Source organism: Rhineura floridana, chromosome 5 (assembly GCF_030035675.1).
Source record: "Rhineura floridana isolate rRhiFlo1 chromosome 5, rRhiFlo1.hap2, whole genome shotgun sequence".
In the NCBI taxonomy this organism is placed as follows: domain Eukaryota; kingdom Metazoa; phylum Chordata; class Lepidosauria; order Squamata; family Rhineuridae; genus Rhineura; species Rhineura floridana.
In genome coordinates this window covers 119017545-119038669 of record NC_084484.1, presented here as the reverse complement: position 1 = coordinate 119038669, position 21125 = coordinate 119017545, and the positions used below count along the sequence as shown (strand labels likewise).

Genomic DNA, 21125 nt, shown 5'->3' with positions numbered 1-21125 from the left:
AAGTTTATGATTTCTTGGCCTTCATTGTATATTGTTTCTGTTTCTAATTTTTAATTATTTGCAATTTCCCAACTGGAAAAACGACAAGGAGATGGGGTGGAGAGAAGAGGGGATGGAGAGGAGAGGGGATGGAGAGGAGAGGGTGGGATCAGGGCCAGTTCTAAAGGGCGGCCAGGTGGGGCACTGGTTCAAGGGCTGCTGGAGCTACAGGGACTCCTAAGGGGCCCCTCTGCTCACCTTCCGCAATCCGCAGCAGCAGCCATGGATCATGGGGTCGAAGCTTCCACCTGCCTGCCATTCCCTCGCCGTACCTACCTGTCTCCTGCCTTTTAGCATTGCCCTTAATGAAGATGGCCACCTAGGTTTTCCTAAGGTGCTGAAGCCCCTGCCGCCATCTTGATTGACAGCATAGATGCATGTGTGTAGCATGCACACGTGCCATCAACCAAGATGGCGATGGAGGCTTCATCCCCTTAGGGAAACAGTGGCTGCCATCTTGGTTAATGGCAATGCTAAAAGACAGACAACAGGTAGGTGGGGGCATGTATGCACGCGTGTATGCATGCGTGTGCACATGTGCGCGCACACACACACCAGGGCCCGGGGAAAGCTGATACCCAAGGGTCCCAGTATGGGGTGGGATCTTTGTTTTGATGGACAGGTCTAGCTTTCAATTATAGTGCATTTTCTCAGTGCCCTCCAATCACAGTGATTTGAGGAAGAAATTAGAGCTTGGAAAAGTTACTTTTTTGAACTACAACTCCCATCAGCCCCAGCCAGCATGGCCACTGGATTGGGCTGATGGGAGTTGTAGTTCAAAAAAGTAACTTTTCCAAGCTCTGGAAGAAATAGAGTTGTTCTTTACATGGGTCATCATTCTTTGAGTTTGGGTTGTGAGACCAAGATGTAAGCAGACTATTGGAATGGAAAGCTTCATTCCAAATAATTATTTTTTCTAACAAATAATTAAAAACGGCAGCACTCTCTTTTTTTCTTCATGCAGGGTACTTCCAAGAAGGGAGAGGGGCAGGGAGATGATGCTGTGTCTTCTTCCATTTTTAAAATGAAGGTAAAATCACCTAGCCCAATAGTCCCTGGAACTATTTGCCAGAACTTTAGCAGGTTTCTTACCCAGGGGCACCTCCCTCATGTCCCCAGTTTTCAAACTGATTATCTACAAAAAACTAGGGGAGGGAACATGAATTTCTATTTTCCCACCCCAAGTTGGGAAAATTGGCCCTTGTAGGAAAACTGCTGCACCTATATTTATAAAATATGGATGGCTTCATCCCTTTTGTTGCTCTCATAAGGGGCATCTGTGCCTAAAATTTACATCCAACTCTGGTAGAAAATAAAAAAAGATTTAAAAAAAAACCTTTAAAGGTGCCCTGCACAAAAAATCCTGGATAGATCTGCCTGAAATTTGGCAGTCTTTATCCACTTTGGAGGGGGTTCCTTTACCTGTGAATTTCATCTACTTATGTGGGGGGAAAAAGTTATAGGTGTTTTGGGATCCCCCATTATAGGAACAAAGCAGAGCTTAGGGTTTAACAGATCAGATTTAGACCAGAATGCATGGATCAAATTGGGACAAGACTGAACTAATCCAAAGCATATCAGGCTGCTTCCATATGTGACAGACACATATGCAAAGCAAATTTTATGGTCATTGTATACTATGTATGTCCAGTAGCTAATAGACATCAAGGAAATATCATTAGTGATTACCCATTTAAAACAGCCTAGTAACTACCCTGTAGCATTATTATAATCATTGTACCAATCTACTGGGGGGTGCTGGCTCCACAAAAACTCACAGGCAAAACACCTGGCTCTCAAAACCTCATACTTCTCACAACCATTGCTGCCAGCTGGTGAGCAGATAAGTAGAGCAGGTACTTGCTGGTGTTGCCACTTAATTACTCATCTTCTCTGAACCACAGGGTGGGTAAGAGAACAAATGGCAGAATAAGATGGCAGTAGGGCCAGTGGGCTCTTGCCAACTTGGCAGAAGCTCACCATGCTGGGCCTGATTACCTTCACAGTAACAGCTAGACTCTGATTTGATTCCTTCAGCCGAAAGTTTCCATTTCCACTTTCAGATCAGCTTGATATGTTTCTTCCCAACTCAGCTATTTCTTTCCAACTTAGTCAACCTTCATGTAAGGCAATTGGTAATGTTAAAGGAGCTTATTGGTATAATATAGTCACAGATGGGCAACATTGCAGATGAGATTTGTTGTTAAAATCTCGTAGGGCCTAATCTACACAGGAAGGGACTAGGACTACAACTGTCCTTTAATAAATGGTTGCCCATCTACATTTGTGGCTAGAACTGGAATAGTTCTATCCATGAGGTAACTCCTTGAGGTGGACATCTGCCCCTACGTGTCTGTGAGTTTATGCACAGACACATGTGTTGGTTCTTCTGATGTATCATTTCCTATAAGTGAATGAGGATACAGTTCAGTTTGTGTGTGTATATATGTGTGTGTGTCTAAATTTGTTTTATTTCCTCGATGTTCCAGAAGCATCTTTTCTGCAGATTGGGCAGCAACACAGAATCTTACTCTTGCCTTCCAACTTTCCAATTCCATGAAAACTTTCTATCAATGATGAAATGAGTATCTGAGCCTGATGAGGTACAAAATTATTTTGGGTGATTTTCATAGCTCTAATAATGAGTTGTTGCATCTCACGAGTATGACCATTTTTCACAGGATGTATTAGAAAGCTTTCTAACAAGCAATAACTTCCATTGTTTCTGCTTAGGCTGGATTCTGTAGGGAGCTGCATCCCTACAATAAACTATTGCTGACATTTTATCCTAGGGCAGAACTCTGTTTGATGGAAAGGGATGCTTGTTTTCTTCTGGTCCCCAGGCATTTTCAGGATCCAAACATCTTGCTAGAACTGCTATATATATTTTGCTTGAGTTTTTAATGTTCTAAATGCATTTCTTACCTCTGTGACCTGTAGGCTCATTGAAAAGAGGCTCCAGTGTTTTCAGAATGAGAGTTTCTCAACTGAGGAATCTGGCTAATTGGCACTTTTCAATAGAAACAGAAATAATGGTGTCAATCAAGTGATCCTCTGGACTCAGAGAGATACAACATGAGAACAATTTCCCCCTTTTATTGTTTAAATTGTTTTTGAAAAATAACCATAGTACAAAGGAATAAAACTACTACATCGAAGCAGAAAAATGTTTAGTATAAACAAGTTCTATTGATTTGTCATTTATTTTGTACTTGTTTTAGCAATGTAATTTTATTGTTGATTTGATGCTGTTTACCACCATGATATTATTTTCTTCATGTTGGTGGTACAGACATTTTTGCAAATAAAAAAATAAAGACATGGAGTCAGGGAAGAACCCAATCTACAATAATAGCTACATAGCAATGAGTGAATTAGGCAACACCACTGGGTGATATTAAGGCTAACAATTAAATGGATTTGATTTGTGACCTAATAATTAATTAATCACAAACATTAAGGGAGAGGGCCTTCTCAGTGGTGGCCCCCAAATTATGGAATGATCTTCCTGACGAGGTGCGCCTGGTGCCAACACTGTTATCTTTTTGGCACCATGTCAAGACTTTCCTCTTCTCCTAGGCATTTTAGCATGTTTTTTCAAATTGTTTTTTTAAAAAATATATTGAGTTTTTAAATTGTTTTTTGTTTTTTTAAATTTATATATTTGTTTTTAATGTTTTTAGTAGCTGTAAACTGCCCACAGAGCTTTGGCCATGGGGCAGTATATAAATGTAACAAATAAATAAATAAATGTAATAAATAACATTTACTCCACAGTAAATCTTTCATTTAACCTAGAATGTAATTTGCAGAAAATTAACTAAAAGGATGATTTGCAGAGCCAAAATTGCGTCCATCTCTCTTCTCCCCTCCCCTCCCCAGTAGGCAGCAATGATTCCGCTGCCTGGAAGTTATTGCTACATTTCTGCCTCACTAGGCAAACTGCTCCTTGTTCAGAAAAACAGGGGTGGGGAACCTGATGCCTTCCAGATTTTGCCAGACTACATCTCCCACCATCCCTCATGACTGGCTATACTGCCTGGCGCTGATGGGAGTTGGAGTCTGGCAACTTATGGAGGGCCACAAGTTTCCCACCCCTTGTTGCAGAGAAAGACAGAAATACACTGTTAATATGACAAAAACAACATGTTATTACAACTTGGTCTATTAATTACTTTTAATTCCATAGTATATAACAGAATATGTCAACTACAACAGGAGCACAACTCCCTCATAGGATTGTATCCAACAAAGTCATCCCAGTAGAGCAAAGACTTTTACAAGCACAACGGGACTTTCTATTCCTCTCCCCAGGCCCCCAGCCAAAATCTGCTCTGGAAGGTTTACTCAGAAAAAAAATGGGAGACACACAGGGGGCATGCGAGCAGAGGAAGTCCTGTGGGGTCACGCAGATGGAAGTCCTTGCACTAATGCAACAACTTTGTTGGATTCAACAGATAGTGTTTCTCTTCAGTTCTTGACACATTTATTTATTTATTTATTGCATTTGCATACCGCCCCATAGCCAAAGCTCTCTGGGTGGTTTACAACAATTAAAAACATTAAAAACAAGTATACAAATTTAAAAACACATTTTTAAAAAGCAATTTAAAAACACATGCTAAAATGCCTGGGAGAAGAGGAAAGTCTTGACCTGGTGCCGAAAAGACAATAGTGTTGGTTCCAGGCGCACCTCATCAGAGAGATCATTCCATAATTTGGGGGCCTCCATTGAGAAGGCCCTCTCCCTTGTTGCCAGACTCTCAGGTTCCCTTGGAGTAGGCACCAGGAAGAGGGCCTTTGATGTTGAGCATAGTGTACAGGTGGGTTCATGTTGGGAGAGGCGTTCCATCAGGTATTGTGGTCCCAAGCTGTGTAAGGCTTTATAGGTTAAAACCAGCACCTTGAATCGAGCTCGGAAACATACAGGCAGCCAATGCAATTAGTCACACTTTGATACTTTTTATGAAGGTATCTTCTTTTAACGCAGGGGTTTTTTATGTTTTGGACTAGAAGGCACATTTCAAATTTTCTGGGGGCACCAGTCACAAAATGGCTGCCATGGGTGCCTAAAGGTAATGGGTTGGTGATCCCTGTTTTAATGGGTCTGTTCTGTATGTTCTAAACAAACTACCTGAAAATAGACTATTTTACCATGGCAAAAATACTGAATAAGTTTATATGAAATAGTTATTGTGCTCTATAAAGGCTACTTTTAACAATACATCTATATGGCTATATTTTGGTGGAGCAACAGTGACAACCAGTGGCCAGTTTTTCCTATGCATAATGAATTACTCTCTGTAGGGCTGGTTTACTGAGAAGATCCATTGATTAATCTCCATTGAAATGTATGGGACCTAGTGAAGAATATTCATGTTCTCTCAAACTACTTCCATTCATTCTGACAGAGTAGCTGTACTGCAGCATTTGCATAGCCTAACTACTTCTTTATCTCAAATTCAGGAACTACACAATATAAGAGGGGGTGGAGATCTCACAAGGCTTTACAGGACATTGTGCCCTTTCTATAATGAATGTACAATGAATACCTGAGCATGCCTAATTATAATGATTCTTTTTTTAAAAAAAAAGTTAGTAGCTTTTCTTCATAAAAGTGAAACCTAAGCAACTTACAATCAACAAAAAATTAACCCAGTATAAAATCTTAAAAACAAAACGTTAAAAAATACAAAGTGGTAGAACAACCCACACACTCAAAGAGACTACAACATCAGAGCCCTCCAAAATTAAGAGCCAAATGCCTGGGAGAAGACATTTTTTGACGGATGCTTAAAAATAAATAATAATGGCGCCAGACATGCCTCCCTGGGGAGAGCATTCTATAAGCAGAGGGCTACCACTGAGAAGGCCTGCTCTCGTGTTGCCACCTCCTCCTCTTTGACTATACTCCTAATCATACTTAACAGGATCCAAGCCTTGATGAAGTCAATAGGACTAATTTCTGACTAAACATGCTTAGAATCTCATTGCCAGCTGCTTAAACGTTGCTGGTGTTGTTATGTGCCATTATGTGTCAACTACGACTTATGGCGACCATATGAATCAGTGACCTCCAATAACATCTGTTATAAACCACTCTGTTCAGATCTTGTAAGGTCAGGCCTGTGGCTTCCTTTATGGAATCAATCCATCTCTTGTTTGGCATTCCTCTTTTTCTACTCCCTTCTGTTTTGCCCAGCATTATTGTCTTTTGTAGTGAATCATGTATTTTCCTTATGTGTCCAAAGTATGATCATTTTCAGAGTTTCATCATTTTAGCTTCTAATGATACTTCTGGTTTAATTTGTTCTAACACCCAATTATTTGTCTTTTTCGCAGTCCATGGTATGCGCAAAGCTCTCCTCCAACACCACATTTCAAATGAGTTGATTTTTCTCTTATCCGCTTTTTTCACTGTCAAACTTTCACATCCATACGTAGAGATCAGGAATACCATGGTCTGAATGATCCTGACTTTAGTGTTCAGTGATACATCTTGGCATTTGACAACCTTTTCTAGTTCTCTCAAAGCTACCCTCCCCAGTCCTAGCCTTCTTCTAATTTCTTGACTGTTGTCTCCATTTTGGTTAATGACTGTGCCAATCCTTGACAAGTTCAATGTCCTCGTTGTCAACTTTGAAGTTACATAAATCTTCTGTTGTCATTACTTTAGTCTTCTTGACGTTCAGCTGTAGTCCTGCTTTTGTGCTTTCTAAGTTTTAAAAACATTCATTTCAAATCCTTACTGGTTTCTGCTAGTAGTATGGTATCATCTGTATATCTTAAATTATTGATATTTCTATAATGCTTTAAATATTAATAAATAGTAATACTTTAAATATTAATAAATAATAATACTTTAAATATTAATAAATAGTAATTAATATTACCCTCATGCAGGCCACAAAAAGGTTTGTGCTGCCTTTTATTAAGCACACACTGATAGTAATGTTTAAAACAGGGTTGGCTATCCTATGGCCCTCCAGATATTGTTGGGCTAGACCTCCCATAATCCTTGATCACTGGCCATGGTGGCTGAAGCTGATGGGCACTGGACTCTAACAATATCCAGAAGGCCATAGGTTAGCCACCGTTGGTTAAGAAGATCATTACCCACCATTATGCAGGTCTGGCCCCAGACATGCTGGGGCCCTTGGGCACAAGCCTGTCCCAGGCCCCAGCTCTCCCCTTCCACAATTCGTGGCAGGATCGCTGCTGCGGATTGCACGGTGACAGCTTCGGGGCTCCGCCATTCCCTTGCTTAACCTACCTTGTTCTGTGGTTGCGCACGCAGTGGTGCCCTTAACAAAGATGGCAGCTGAGGTTTCCCTAAGGAGCTGAAGCCTCTGCCGCCATCTTGGTTCATGGCAGGGATGCGCATGCGCAGCATGCATGCCATTCCCCCCTTTTTGCTTTTTTTTAAAAAATGAAAGAGTTAGCAGTACACTTTCTGTCTCCACTCCAAAAGAGTAAGTTACCAATCTGAGTTTTCTAGTTATTACTTTAAAGTGGATCTCTCTCTCTCTCTCTCTCTCTCTCTCTCTCTCTCTCTCTCTCTCTCTCTCTCACACACACACACACACACACACACACACACACACACACACACACACACACACACACACACACACACACACACACACACACACACACACACACACACACACACACACACACACACACACACACACACACACACACACACACACACACAAATCAGTTGCAGAGAGGAGAGCGGACAGCCAAGTTTCTTATGATCACTGCAAGCTTAGGCTGCCAGCCATCAGCAAGGTTTGGGGGAGTGATTGAGGCTTACTTTAAAAAAAAGTTGTGAAGGGAAGCAGGGAGCAGTATATGGGTCCTTGCATGCTGAAGATGCTGTTGTCTGCCAGCGAGTGCTTCCTTTGCCCCAGGGAGTTTTCTGAAGGGAGGGTTCAAGTAGTGTGTGTGTGGGGGGGTGAGTGAGGAGTGAGAGAGCTTTCTATCTCAAACTTCTATCTCTCAAGCCCTCCTGACTCTCTCTTCCCCCAGAACAACAAATGATGAGAGCCAATCAGTGTGCAAGGGGGATCCATGCTGACTGCTTTTTGATTGTAGTGACTGCTTACCTTGCTGGATTCAAAGCCTGTCTTCCAAGACAACCAGGAAAGGACATAGCTTTTAAACACCTGCACTCTCGGCAATTGGGAATTGTGTAACTTGACTGGCTGTGGAGACAGATGGACTCTGGGAGTCTGGAGTAATGGAACTGTGCCCAAGGCATCCCATTGTGAACGCACATCTGGTTAGGGCCTCTAGGGATGGCTGCAGTCTCATTTTCTATATGATTATAATCACATGATGTTGAATGCCCAAATGGGGCATGAATTTACCAGCTTACTGAAAGTTATTCCATTCACTATCTGTGGGCTGCAGCAACCCAAGTCAGCTGACCCCAGATTGTGAAGGCGCTTTCAGTGAACATCAGCTGAAAGGATCCTAGGCTTTAGTATGTTTTTGATTTATTTGTCTGAGCTGTTGCTGTATATGTTGCTGTGGTAGAGGTGTATGGTTTTGGTTCTTAGTAGAAGATAAATATTTCCAAGCAAACTGAAGAATCCAGACCCTCAAGTGTCACACTCCATTCCTCTCTATGCTGTTTTGTGAGGATTTGTTTTAGTATTGCTTCAAACCTTCATTTTGTCTTCACTGGCACTGCTTTAAGAGTGCTTATAGCAATTTTGTTTCTGTAATCATACCTTGAACCCATCTGGGAATGAGACTGGCTATAAGCTTAGTGTTTCCACTTAACATATTCATGATTAGCATACACAGAAGGAGCAGAATTAGGATGAATGTTTTTGGAACAGTACAGATAAATCCTCATAAATGTAGTACAACAGCTCTGGAGATGCAGAGTGCTGAAACGTAATGAAGCTGAACTCTGTAGAGAGTATGGTATTCTCCATACCAGACCTCTCCTAATGAACTCATTTAGATTAGAAAATGGATTTAATATTTTATTGGAATTAACCTGAACTAGGAAAGAGGATTACAATTTCTTTCCAGAAATATGATGATATCAGAGGGAGAGGGAGCATGTTACATGAATATTAAGCTTTTTTAAAACAAACATTTGCCACACAATTCAAATGCCTAGAACGTAATTATGTTTAATATAGTGATAGTGTGCTGAGAATAATTAGATTTGAAAGCAATAAAGATATATTTTGGAAGGTGTAAATTACACATAGGTGACATTTTTAGCTCGTAAAAATAGCTTCAAAGGAAAATCTTAAAATAGTTTCCAGGCAACCAATTTTGATAGTCTTTTAAAAAATCAAAATGTTGGCAATAACAGTCCTGAACATATTTTGGTGTATACTGAAAGTACAGTCTTCCTGACTCATTAGGATCAATGAGACACTGAACAAGAAGGAATCTAAAGCTCCATTTCAAAATACAATTGCTTTCTTGTAAGTCCCATTGATTTCAGTGCTGTTTCCCTGAGTTCACTGGAATTTATATACATGTAAGTGCATTTAAGACTGAGGCTTAGAGGACAATCCACTAAGTATTACAGCTGCACATTTATTTTGAAGGGATATGCTCTTGAAATCAACACAGTTATACAGCTGAAATGCTTGGCGCATCACTCAGAGTGCCAGTAAAGATCTCTCTGTGTGTGTGCACATACGTAGATGTATATACACACAATGAAGGCAATCATACAGTAATGAATTATTCAGATTTGATTAATAATATCTTTACTTTGTTCTTCAGCCAGAAATGCTCCCATAAGGGTTTCCAGGTCAACTGAGAACAAGACAGGCCCTGAATAGTACAAAAAGAAAAAGGGATGGTCAGGGGGGAGAAAAGTAAAATCAGGTACCACTTCTTCAAAATTATAGTTCTTAAAACAGTACGTTCACATAATGACCAGCAAGGATAGAAATAGTTCAGATAGCCTGATGGAATGGCTGTTGCTAGGGGGCAACTGAGGATGAGCCAAAGGAACTGGTGTCTCAGAAGAGCCCGTGGAATCACCCTGCTTTTTCTCTCTCTCTGGTGCAGCCTGATGCTATCATTCCTTTTAAACAATTGAATATAGGAAAGTAAGGATGACAGTGGGACTTTCTGCTACCATCACACAGTATCAGAAGGTTCCATCTTTAAAACATTCTCTTTCTCTTTTACACACAGGAGCTAATGCTTCTAAGACCAGAACTAGATCATACATTTACCATGTGATTGTCTTTATTGGGCTTGTTATTCTTTTAGAAATAGGAGCTGAGGTGGGGGGAATTGATCTGGATTGGGACTGTGGTGCATGGGAAGGTGGAGCTTGACTCTTCTCCCGCACCAGTTTTCAAGTGAAAATTCCCCCTCCCCCAGCTGTAATTTTTCCCTGAAGGTGCCATTTGTTGCAATGATACATTTGGGAACAAATAGCAGCTGGAGGGATGTTTGGCAGAAACAGAGCACAAGGGGAAAGGTCAACTCCTATTCCCTGCACAGCATGGACACAATCTGGATCAGCACCCCACCCCACTTCACTCCCCCTTTCATGGATTTTGTGAACATGTCATCTACTCTTGATCCAAGATAGCACATGTCATTTACTGGCAATTTGTGATCAATATATGCCACCTTAAAAAAAAATCCTCCCCATGTACAAAAGAGAGATAGCCTTCTAAGATGTAATTGATGGCTGTAGTGTTTGTGTATATACTTGTATTACAGACAATTAAATTCTGGTTCATCAGGGCAACTTCTTAATTTACTAGAAGCTTTGTACTCAATTAATTTAACACATTAATCAACTTTGTGTTGCAACCTTATTTTTACTTATGGTGATTGGTGACTGGTGATTTATGTTGTTTTTTTTACTGTTCCTAAAGTGTAGGGCGGTTTTCTTGTTTTTTAACATTAATTTTATGTAGGGTTTTAAATGATTTGTTAATTTCATTGATTATTAGTATTATTATACACTATATGGGGCAACTTTGACTGCTTTGTATTAAGCAACTTGTATATCCTTGGAGCCATGTGCTTCATGTCCTGAATGACTTTCCTCCTATGAATTACTACAAAGGGGTTCAAAGGCTATGGAGGATGGAATTAGGATGGAAGAAATAAACCCAGAAACAAGGCTTGACAAATGTAAACAGGTGCCACAGGTGTGACAATTCAAAAACAAAGAAAAAGGTGAGGAGAAACCTTAAGATAAAGGTTGAAATATTAGTTAATTGTGTCTGGTTGAAAAGCATCCAGCTTCAGAAGAATGGAGATTGGCTTAGAATCATAGAATAGTAGAGTTGGAAGGAGCCTATAAGGCCATCAAGTCCAACCCCCTGCGCAATGCAGGAATCCAAATCAAAGCATTCCCAACAGATGGCTGTCCAGCTGCCTCTTGAATGCCTCCAGTGTTGGAGAGCTCACTACCTCTCTAGGTAATTGGTTACATTGTCATATGGCTCTGACAGTTAGGAACTTTTTCCTGATGCCCAGTCAAAATCTGGCTTCCTGCAACTTGAGCCAATTATTCTGTGTCCTGCACTCTGGGACGACCGAGAAAAGTTCCCGGCTCTCCATGTGACTCCTGCCTGGACAACTGGAAAGCTCTTGCCAGATAGATAGACCAATGGTCTGACTCAATATAAGGTACGTTTCTGTGTTTCTAGAAACTACACATGGAATAAAAGACATAATGCAGGGCACTTGTCTACTCTTTCTCTTGGTTGGTCTTCAGGCTGATGTGTGGAAGAGACTGCATTAAAGTGCCCTTTTTACTCGATAAAGTTTTATGTTGATCTTTTTAATAAGAGCAGCTGCCAATACATGAACTCAGTACACACCCATTGAGTTTAGAGGCAAGTGTAAGATAAGTTGCAATATCCAGATCAGTCTGCAGTAACTAGCTTCTGCAGATAGATCTTGAAGCACCAGACACACAATAGTCAGCTGCATGGTTGGGTGGAGGAGGGGCACAGAGAGGTTGAGTGGTGGTGGTGGAGAACTGCATCCATCAATGGCATAATTCATGCAGAAAAGAATTCCTGCATATTCCAGATTTGTGCATTAGGTGTACTTTATCCACAGGCACACTGGTGCACAGCCAGTTGTCAGAGGATGTACCTGCAGAATGGAGAGGACACAAAATATTCTCTTTGGGAACTCCACAGTGGTAGAGCATCTGCTCTGCATGCAGGACTCCCAAGTTCGATTCCTGACATCTCCAGGTAGTCCTTGAAAGAGACCCCTGTCTGAAACTCCAGGGAGCCACCATCAATCAGTGTAGACAGTATTTAGCCAGATGGACCAATGCCCTGGCCCAGTAGAAAGCAGCTTCCTACGGCTCAGTAGGTTCATACAAGCTTAATATCTGTTTCTTCAGACCCCAAAGGGCTTCATTTTATTGTAAACTGCCTTGGGAATCAATATGATGGAGGGCAGGATTATTATATGGTGATGTCATACTCCAAGTAGTAGACCCCTTGAAATGAATTTAAGTAACAAGTCCATGGATTTGAGTGAGGCTATTTGTGAGTGTGACTTGTAAGTTGGATATCACATGGAAGGAAACAGTAAGGAAACAAGAAAATTCAGGAAAACTGAGTAAAAACAACTACCACTTCTTATTTTATTTTTTCCAGTCTGTACAGGACCAGCAAGTTTTTACAGCAAAGATTTCAAGCTGAAAAAGGCATGATATTTTAAAAGCTTGTCCTTTCTGTTAGAAAAAATGAAGTCTGCCAATATTATTACAAACTTTGTCTTTGGAATATATTAAACTGCAATCATCACCCTATTTTCAAATAGATTTTCTGTCTTGGGCTTTCTTTTTCTCACATAATTCAAAATTTTCATCTTCATAATTAATTAAAATAGCAAATTTCTATAACCAGTGATTGAATTATCCAATATTACCTGCCTAAGGTGATAAAAGTTAATCAAAATAATGGGTGAAAGTTTTGCTGTTTTAATATAACAGATTTGATTCCTCAGGTCTTGATCAAATTAAATGGGGTATCAAATTAACCAATGATTAAACTGTGTAAAAGGCATCGTGTAGGTCCAAAACCTATTTTAATTTGATTAATTTTCAGACATACATGATAACCAAAGTTTTCAGAATTGCATTTGTTATTCATTTTGCATTGAAATTAAAATGTGCCCTGAGGTTAAGCAAAAAACATTACAACTGTTAAGGAAATATTTATTTACATGCCTTTTTAGAACTTCACTATGGACCCAAGCACATCAAGGGTTAGAATATCTGTATACTATATGAGATTTATTCCTTTCAATTGCTAATGCAGATATTAGACATGTTAGGGTTATCTGAGGTCCTTGAAAATTAAGAATGCTGGCCTGTGCAGAAATTCTAGTTATTTATTTGAAGTATTTCTATATTGATGTTTCCATGCTCAAAACACTGTTCTAGCAACTACCTATGAAAAGCATATATTTAAGTTCCACTGTTTGCAGAGACGTTGTTGCTTAGTCATAGTAAGTTGTTCAACTACTCTTTCATCAAAAGCAAACATCATACAACATTCAATAAATTCTACATAGGCAACTAATGTGATGTTTGGTATCTGCAAAACTATATATTATGAATTCATGTTCAAAGTTTGTTTAGCTAAAAAAGTGGAATCATCCTGTTTTCTTCATAAAAAAAGGATGTGCTAGAAATGTCTCTTTAGCCTTTATGAGTAATTTACAATACACAGTTGGGTAACAACTTTATTAAGGCTAACCAACAAAATCAGTGGAGGCTGGTCCATTGGGCTGTCTACTGGGGCACACGCCTCCCAATGAGAACGTCAAACAATTTTTAAAAAAATCCAAAATATCTCAAAGCCACACACTCCTCCTTGTTCCACAGACATTTTATACTTCTAGTTGAACTCAGAGAAGTTCTGCAAACATTTCTGTCTGTCTACTGCTCTCTGGCCAATTGACTTCTTGTTCTCTGGCCAATTAGCTCTGTGTACCACTAAGCCAATCCTAATCCAAAAGCGTAGCAATGGCAAAGAGGTCCTTACCCTTGGTCTGTCTGCTTGTCAGCCCTCCTAGGAAGGCTCCATCTATTGTTATGAGGCCTATCTAATACAGCCGCTATAGCAAATTAGGGAGGAGTCGGGGAAGAGTCTGGACTGAATCAAGAACAGCTCTACTTGGTAGCCTTAACCCATCTCAGAATCATACATTGATTCTGAGCTTGCTCATTGCTCAGAGTGGTTTTCTGAAGGCTATGCCTTCTCATACTTGTACAATGTTATTTGCAGGCAGCAGGTGGAATGGAGTAGTTGATACTTTCTGAAACAGCTTTACAGCTTAGTATATGTAGACAGAGAGAAATTATTAGGTTACACACATAGGATTCTAGAATAAAGGAGCAATGGCTTCTCCCAATTTTTAAAAACAATCACACAACTCACTTAAGAAGTATTTTTACATGATACTGATAAAGCATAGAAACTAGACCACAGGAAGCAGTTTTTCCAACAGAAAATTTACTTTAGGCAAAATGTATACACTGAGCCAGAATCAGTCATTTATCAAAAGTCAGGTGAATCAGTCTTTCATTCTGACTGAACATTTCACAGCATTCAGAATTCAATATTTCTTATCAATATTTGGCTTTTGTTAAGTTGTTCATAGATTGGTTTGTAAGTTTTTCAGTTACTGAAACAAGACCTCTGTATTTCTAGATTTCAAAGGTTCAGATGGGCTAAACAAATGGTCTAGGAGCACCTGAAGCTGCAGGTATGCATCTCTCTGATCTGATGGACAAGAGATTACTGGGAGAACCATCTGAACCATGCTGGGCTTTCTAAAATGAAAACAAAATAGTGAACAGAGGTGCGGGGAACAAGGCAAATAATGGCAAAGGAGGTAGGGTCTTATAAGACAGAGGGGTGTGGGAAGCAGGGCTAAAGAAAAGGAAGGCACAGCAAAGTTAAAATGGAAGGGAGGAGCTATTGCTGTTGGGGGCCACCTGGGCAAGAACCAGGAGTCCTGAGAGCTAAATCTCTTTGTGGTTTAGGGTTTCATTTTAGAGGGTTTCTTGTTCTATGATATGTTCTTAGGCTCTGGAATGATTTTGCCCACTCAGGCAGTCCGCTGGTTCCACCTGATCTAGGAAGACTATAAGGATTTCCTGGCTGGGACATTGCCCAGACGTCTGAACTGTGGATGCTTGCTCTGCAGGCCTCAAGCCAAACACTGCTGTGGCCTAAAGCCAAACACTGACAACATTGGCCATCTTTATAGCCTATTATTTCAATACTTGCTTCCACCATTTTGGTGTATATATATTTCAGGACATGTTACAACAGAACATAGGAGTGGGTGGGAAAAGCTCTTCAAGAGTAGGATAAAATATTGCACAAATGGAACAAATATGCAAAGGTTTTTGCTGTTACCATCTTCCTTGCTTTTTATGATTGATATAGATTTTAATACTGAAGGCCAGTGAAGGGGAGTTCATTAGTTCTCTATCTATTTTGTCTTAATCTTATAAGCTGACCTATAGAAATGATTGCCTATTCAGCAAGAATCTATTCTCCTCTGTGTCTGTATTTTGCTTTAAGTGCTCAACTTATTAAAACTAACCCTTTTAAAATTCTACTCCCTCCCTTTCACTGATGGACAAAATCAAAATTCCTCAGCTTCCTTGTCTATGTTATGTACTTTACATGGCATCTAGAGGCCAAAATTGATGTGAGCTGTAATTAATCTTTCTGTGAGGCAATACAGACCCCTTGGTAGAGCAGAGATTAGAATCACACTGTCTGCATATTTAAAATTACCCAACAGCCCACCAGAAATCTGCATTCAGAAACTGCCTTGCTCACAGTCTGCTGTAAAAGACTGAGCTGCTATAAAAGATGGTGAAAGAAAGCAATAAGGTGGATGCTTATATATCACCAAACAGGAAGCAATGCATCACCAAAAAAGCTAACAGATATGCATAAAATGTGCATGTGTTAATTTTTATGTATAGATGCAAATTTAGAAATAATTACTAAAATTTAAATAGAAACATAATACATCTCACCACATTGGAGAACAAGACAATTAACAGGTGACCTTTGTGCACTCTCTGTCTGTTGTCCAGGTGCTGTCTGTTTATGGGCATCTTCAAGGCCCCTTTCTCTCTTCTGTTGATTCTTTATCTTTAAATAAAACTTGTACCAAGCCGCCCTTCAAAGAGACAGCTGTCCTATGTAAAATAGTACACATGACCACCTAGAAAGAGTTATTTGATCACACAGTGTGTAACTCTTCTAAATAACTAAATAGAAAGCAATCTTCTGAAAAGATTGACCTAACTCTGAGGCTTCATCTGGGGCTTGCTTCAGGACTGAGGGTAAGGCTCTATAGACATGAGCAGAGACAGGCTAGAATCAGGTAACAGATCAAGAATGCCAGGCCAGGTGCCAGACATCTGGTTGGTTACTGTGAAAACAGAGAGCTGGACTATACAGCAGGGCTCGTCATATACTACTCAGATGGATATGTTCCACAGACTGATGAGCTGGCATGGCTACATGGGCTTTATAGTATGTCCCAATTGTCTTGTAAAGCTTTAAAGCTGCTTTAAAAGCAATAAAGTTGCACTAAAACTGGAAGACCAGATGACTCTCTGCAAGTTAGAACTATAGCCTAGAAGGCACCCTTTCCCCTTAATCTGCCCAGCCTTCTGAGGAAGCAGAGTGCTGTTGGTGCGGGAGGCTATGCAATGGGGGCTGCTACTGGTTTGACACACACAGCCTCAGTACCTTATGGTCAGAAAAAATCTGTGTGAATCTTGTCAGTCATTTTAATATGCTCCGATTAATGACAGCAGACATGTACATAAGGCAGCAACCACTTTCCACCTCCCCACTACATACCCAAATTCCTAGGTCATATGTCCAAACTGAACCTAAATGTTGACCTCTGAATGCTTGCCCAAATTGGAATTATAAGTCCCTTTAAGATTCTCATTTTATGTAGCTTATAGCCCGTCCCCCCCTCCAGTATTTCTCTCCATAATCTTTTAGAACACCTGGTCTTTCCCAAAGTTCAGCTTATTGATTAGCAATCCAATAAGCTTGTTTCAAGTCAAAACACTTAAGAACGTAGAACTGAATCTTACTCTGAGCATGTCTACATGCAAATTATTTCTACACACAAGGGTTCAATCAATATTGCTCACAGTAAATTGGGGTGAGCAAGTGAAGACATTTGCCAGTAAGCATTTACTCACAACATATATTGCAGATGATTGTGATTATCCATTATATTCCAAGTTTTATTAAAGGATCTAACATTGCTTTAGAGATTTTCAGTATCATAATCATGATATATCTTTCCTCTTCTTTTCTAAGTTCAACCTTTAAAAACAAAACCTCAATCAGCACAGGATGGTTTAACCTTTTAAAATGGTTAGTCTTAATTTTGCTATGCTTTTTGATGACACTTGACTTTTTCACTTCAGAGTTTGCTTTAGAGCACTAACCATCAAAGTAGAGGAGTGAGCCTGAAAGAGACCATCACTTGGCTCCTCACAAATTAGCAGAATACCTATAGAACTTCATAGCCCATCAGAGTAGGAATGCTGAAAGAAAAATCAGCAGGACATAGTTCAACATCTGGAAGGCCTGCATGCTGCTCCAGTTCCATCAGAAATCTGGACATCTAGAAGGAAGGAGTATCTGAAAAAGGAAAAGGTGGAAAACTAAGCCCTCAAATGGCAGGTGTGCATTTGTTCATTGATAATGCATTTGTTCTTCACTAGGATTTGCTGCAAATTCTCATTTGTCCCTGCCAACGTGCAGTGAAGAAATCTCTCTTGTGCCTTTTATTATTTGGAAGGGGACTGTAGCTCAGTGGTAGAGCCCATATTTTGCATGCATAAGGCCTTAGTTTCAGTCTGTGACATCTCTAGATAGGGCCAGGATGGACACTTGTCTGGAAGCTTGGAGAGCCACTGACAATCAATGTAGATCAGAAGTAGCCAATTTGGTACCCTTCACATATTGTTTGAGTACATATTCATCATCTCAGACCATTGGCCATGCAGGCTGAGACTGATGGGAATTGTAGTCCAACAAGATGTGGAAGGCATCATGTTAGCAATGGTATAAACAATACCATGGTACTGTACATAGATCAATGGTCTGATTCAGGATAAGGTAGCTTCCTATTTTTTTTAAAAAATGTTCCTGTTTTAACTTCCTTAACCTGAGCCTGTCAATTGCATCTTGGTAGCAATACTGTTCATTCTCTCTCTCTCTCTCTCTCTCTCTCTCTCTCTCTCTCTCTCTCTCTCTCTCTCTCTCTCTCTCTCTCTCTCTCTCTCTGTGTGTGTGTGTGTGTGTGTGTGTGTGTGTGTGTGTGTGTGTGTGTGTGTGTGTGTGTGTGTGTGAGAGAGAGAGAGAGAGAGAGAGAAACTGACATGATAGACACAACACATATTCTGTGAAAATGCAAACTCACCAAACTCCTATGCTATTAGCCCAAAAGGCCAAGCATCATAGCGCTCAGTTCCTTTCAACATCTGCACTTTTCTTTCACATCATTTGCTCAGCCACTCTCAGGTAAGGTAGCAGAATGATGCAAAGTGGATGACAGGAAGTGCATATATTGCACACTGATCATGTCCCAACATTTTCTGGAATAACCATTGATTTCCACTCTTAAAAAGAACCCCACAGAAGCTTACACATGCACCTGTTCCTACAGAATAATTTTGTGGTTTTGCTTAAGTATCTTTTTAATAACTATCTCACCTCAAAATGAATGGGGTGCTTTAAAATGGTCTCTTTTCAAGTCACAAATCTGCCCTTTGGTTTTTTCTCCCACTGCTACAGATCTCAGAATCATTTAGACAGAATGCTGTCCTTTAAGGAAAAAAACCCCAATCTTTTTTGAATTAAAAATGTCTTAGAAGTTTCATTTTTATCTCAGAGTCTCTCAGCTTCTACTTTTTGGATTTAGGAACTCTTCCAAATTTAAATACATTATTTGATTTCCTTACAAAGGAGGAGATGAAATTTAGTTTAATGATGAAAATTATAAGCAACCATATCTAGAGGTAAGTTCAATGCCATACAGAGCAAGTATGCAGTTCTATGAAAAGTCTTTGTTCTGCTTATTAAGGAGAGAGACTGTATTCAGTAACTAATTTGTTTTTTTCTCCTCTGCCAGTGACTGCTGACCATGCAAATCAAAATGAGAATCAAGCCAAAGAAGAAAATTTGGTTCTGTAATAAGGAAAACAACCAGGAAAATATTTTTGGTCTTCTCTCCCCAACCTAGCATGTTAAAATCTTGGAGTGGATATAGAAAATCAATTCCTCTGTCCCCTCAATCAAGTAGTAGAAGACCTTGTAACTTCAGATAAATTTCTGAAGGAGCACTTCTAGAAAAGGAAAGAAGGACTTCTGCAAGTGTTGGGAAATAGTTTATTATACTGCAGGAGTGGGGATGGACCCCAACTCTCATCAGCCCTAGCCAACATACCCAACAGCCAGGGATTATGGGGGTTGTAGTCCAGTAACACCTAACCCTCACCTCTGCTATAAAAATATATGTAAGCGAATAAAGTCTGTTATAAGAAAATGTTGATTTTTGATGTTGCCTCCTAAATGTCACCTGATTCTGTTTTGAGTCTTCAGTCTCCACTTTTGAGTTCAGTTTTGAGTTGTAGCATTATACTGTACTAGCTGGCTATGGTAGGAATGAGACTTATCATGGACCCTAGGGCTAAAAATCTACCCATCATTTCTGGTTCTGACACAGTTTAAAGATACATTTTACAAATGTTTTGGTATGTGATTTCCAGAGCTTGGAAAAGTTACTTTTTAAAACTACAACTCCCATCAGCCCCAGCCAGCATGACCACTGGATTGGGCTGATTTTATTTTATTTTATTTTATTCAGCTTATATCCCGCCCGACTAGCAAACAGCTCTCTGGGCGGCAAACATAGAAACATATACAATAATAAAATTACAAGATCAATATAACAAATATAAAAGTACATCATCTAAAATACCAATTACAACATTTACATAAATAACTTAGATTAAAATGCCTCAGAGAAGAGAAAGGTTTTAACCTGGCGCCGAAAAGATAATAGTGTCGGCGCCAAGCGTACCTCCTCGGGGAGACTATTCCACAATTCAGGGGCCACCACTGAGAAGGCCCTAGATCTTGTTACTACCCTCCGGGCCTCCCTATGGGTCGGGACCCAGAGGAGGGCCTTTGTAGTAGACCGTAGTGTACGAGCCGGTTCATAACGGGAGAGGCGTTCCTGCAGGTATCGTGGTCCCGCGCCGTATAAGGCTTTATAGGTTAATACCAACACTTTGAATCTGGCCCGGTAGCATATTGGAAGCCAGTGCAGGCGAGCCAGAACAGGTGTTATATGCTCAGACCGCTTAGTTCTTGTTAGCAGTCTGGCCGCCGTATTTTGCACTAGCTGTAGCTTCCGAACCGTCTTCAGAGGTAGCCCTACGTAGAGCGCGTTGCAGTAGTCCAAACGTGAGGTTACCAGAGCATGAACCACTGATGTAAGGTCCTCCTTACTCAGATAGGGACGTAGCTGGGCTACCAACCGAAGTTGGTAAAATGCATTCCGTGCCACCGAGGCTACATGGGCCTCGAGTGATAGGGAAGAGTCTAAAATGACTCCCAAACTATGAACCTGATCCTTTAGGGGGAGTGTAACCCCGTCCAGGACAGGGTATGTATCCACCATCTGACCAGAGAAACCATCCACCAGCAGCATCTCAGTCTTATCCGGATTGAGTCTCAGTTTGTTAGTTCTCATCCAGTCCATTGTCGCGTCCAGACAACGGTTCAGCACATCGACCGCCTCACCTGAAGAAGATGAAAAGGAGAAGTAGAGCTGCATGTCATCAGCGTACTGATGACAACGCACTCCAAAACTCCAGATGACCTCTCCCAACGGCTTCATATAGATATTAAAGAGCATGGGCGACAAGACTGAACCCTGCGGGACCCCATATTGGAGAACCCACGGGGTTGAGCAATGTTCCCCAAGTATTATCTTCTAGAGACGGCCCGCCAAGTAGGAGCGGA

The 21125-nt window shown here is 40.4% G+C and overlaps 1 long non-coding RNA gene across 3 annotated transcripts; it reads left to right on the top strand.

Moving 5' to 3' along the window:
* Nucleotides 1-1001: 1001 nt before the first annotated feature.
* LOC133385916 (uncharacterized) lies at nucleotides 1002-19612 on the top strand. 3 transcript variants are annotated; one of them, XR_009763014.1, is made up of 5 exons: nucleotides 1002-1069; nucleotides 2529-2642; nucleotides 14742-14796; nucleotides 17516-17774; nucleotides 19228-19612. It is a non-coding gene; the product is annotated as an uncharacterized LOC133385916 (long non-coding RNA). The 3 variants fall into 3 exon arrangements; XR_009763013.1 differs by lacking the exon at nucleotides 1002-1069 and adding an exon at nucleotides 2019-2162; XR_009763015.1 differs by lacking the exon at nucleotides 1002-1069 and adding an exon at nucleotides 2281-2357.
* Nucleotides 19613-21125: the final 1513 nt, after the last annotated feature.